The sequence below is a fragment of the Schistocerca piceifrons genome, unplaced genomic scaffold, assembly GCF_021461385.2.
Source record: "Schistocerca piceifrons isolate TAMUIC-IGC-003096 unplaced genomic scaffold, iqSchPice1.1 HiC_scaffold_1230, whole genome shotgun sequence".
In the NCBI taxonomy this organism is placed as follows: domain Eukaryota; kingdom Metazoa; phylum Arthropoda; class Insecta; order Orthoptera; family Acrididae; genus Schistocerca; species Schistocerca piceifrons.
This window is the reverse complement of record NW_025727049.1, coordinates 145001-147500: the sequence shown is the minus strand read 5'-3', so window position 1 is coordinate 147500 and position 2500 is coordinate 145001.

Sequence of the window (2500 nt, the reverse complement as noted above, 5' to 3'; positions counted from 1 at the left end):
GGGGGGAGTCTTTGTCACTAATGTACACAGATGGAACATTTTGGACTGGAACCAGATTACCCGTACACACGGCGCTGATTAGTAATCAATGCAGAGCCATCAAATTACAGAATATATATACAACTGTCCGTATACATGCTGAAAGAGTGTGCCCACAATGGGAACCACACGTCAGCCAGACACTCTCATCACGCACCACTCTCTGCTTCTAACGGGCGCACATACAATATGTAAGCACCAGCATGGAACAACATCCAGTGCATCCTCTCCGCCACATTACACAATCCACACTATCACAACCAGACCAGGAGGTCCATGCGGAAAATAGAATATCCCCCCCTTTCGACATCCACCATTGCGCAGATAAGGCACCAATACCCACACATGTCCTATACAACGGTGCACCCAACATCACAATAGTACCTCCTGTCACAGCGCACAAACAATGACATGAGTCAAAGACACAGGTCTGACACAAGCATAGAATTGGAGCGCCGCCTCTAATAAGCCAAAGGTGCATCCTGACGTGACAAATCTGATCATGTCACAAGCATTCACTTACTATAATCACTATCAACGAACCTGCTCCCCCCCCTTACACCTTTCCTTACAACAACGTGTAACCTAACCTAACCTAACCTAACCTATGTTGTGCCTTAACCTAACCTATGTTGTGCCTTAACCTAACCTATGTTGTGCCTTAACCTAACCTATGTTGTGCCTTAACCTAACCTATGTTGTGCCTTAACCTAACCTATGTTGTGCCTTAACCTAACCTATGTTGTGCCTTAACCTAACCTATGTTGTACCTTAACCTAACCCATGTTGTACCTTAACCTAACCCATGTTGTACCTTAACCTAACCCATGTTGTACCTTAACCTAACCCATGTTGTACCTTAACCTAACCCATGTTGTACCTTAACCTAACCCACGTTGTGCCTTAACCTAACCCACGTTGTGCCTTAACCTAACCCACGTTGTGCCTTAACCTAACCCACGTTGTGCCTTAACCTAACCCACGTTGTACCTTAACCTAACCCACGTTGTCCCCTAACCTAACCCACGTTGTCCCCTAACGTAACCCACGTTGTCCCCTAACGTAACCCACGTTGTCCCCTAACGTAACCCACGTTGTCGCCTAAACCTGCTCTGTAATTGTTATACGACTCGTTCAATTAGTGTAGTGTTGCCCACCCGCAACCCTCGCAATATAGTTCGCTACTCGCACTGCCCGCTCCCCTGTGTATCGCTTCATGTTAAACACCTTGCAAGTCTTGCTCACTTTCCACATGCTCCTGCTGTACACTGTAATGTGGATGGCAGCAGGACGTACATGCCGCCCCTCCCCACGTCCCCACCTTGCCCCCTGCCTTCGCAAGCTGGTTGGTGAGAACTTTGCATGTTCAATGCCCTTCGCATGCGACGTACTCAGGCTACGTTGTGGTGCGGCCTGTGTCAACTGTCCGCTAATGTCGTACGCGTAAACCACAATCTGTACTGCACATTCGTCCTTATGTACTGAATGATACATCGTGGCACATGTGTGACCGTACAACGACTGCGCCCAAAAACGGCGGACCATACAGTGCAAATATTGTGCACGCAGCTACGTGTCGTCTCCCTATGAGAGCTGGATTGCAGTGTGGTACGCCATAGAGACGTGTGGGAGGAACGGACGCCGTGGATGGCGATCAGCATGAGCTGTCTGTTGATGTATTCGGACCTAGTCGTCTCTCCTCACACACCGTGATGGCATGGTGCACCGCGTTCCATATCTGCGACATGCTACAGAGGCCGGTTGACAGTCGTTCGAGCAATGGACATCGCATACGTACGGGGGCCACCTTCCACGTATTGTCTAGGCGTGCACATTTTGTTGCGTGTATGTGGGCAGACGTAGTGTGGCGTGACACCTGACACAGGCATGCAATAATCGTGGAAGTTGCAAATGGCGATGGACGCCTGCGTTTTCTGGTGAAGTTACGCAAATGAACAAATGGTAACCTGTTGTGGTGCGGTTGTTCTCGCTAGGGGTGAATCGGTGATGGCGACGATAGGTTGAGGTACTAACCGGTTGTTCCAGCGATACCCACCATGCCGACGAAACTGAACGGCATCTGGGTGTGAAGCGATACGCGGCGGTGGCTGGGTGGGACCGTCCCCGGCCGGTGAGGGGGCGCCTCCCGGCGTGCTGGCCGCGCGGTGCGTGGGCGCACGCGCTACAGCCGGCTGGTGGGGGCGGCCAGTGGCAGGCGCGCCGGCCGACGGACGCGGCAGGCGTCGCAGCTGCGCGCCGGCGCACCCTGCGCGCGGCGCCGTGCGGCCAAAGTAGGTCCTCGCGGGCCCGGTGCGAAGCGCGGTGGACATCTTCAGTGTGCTGGTCCGATTGAGGACTGTGTGCGTTGAGGATGCGCCGCCGCCCGGCGCTCGGCGCCGCGACGCCGTCTGCTGCTCGGTCGCCCCAGCGGTTCTCGCTGGTGGTTTGTATCGCAGCTGTG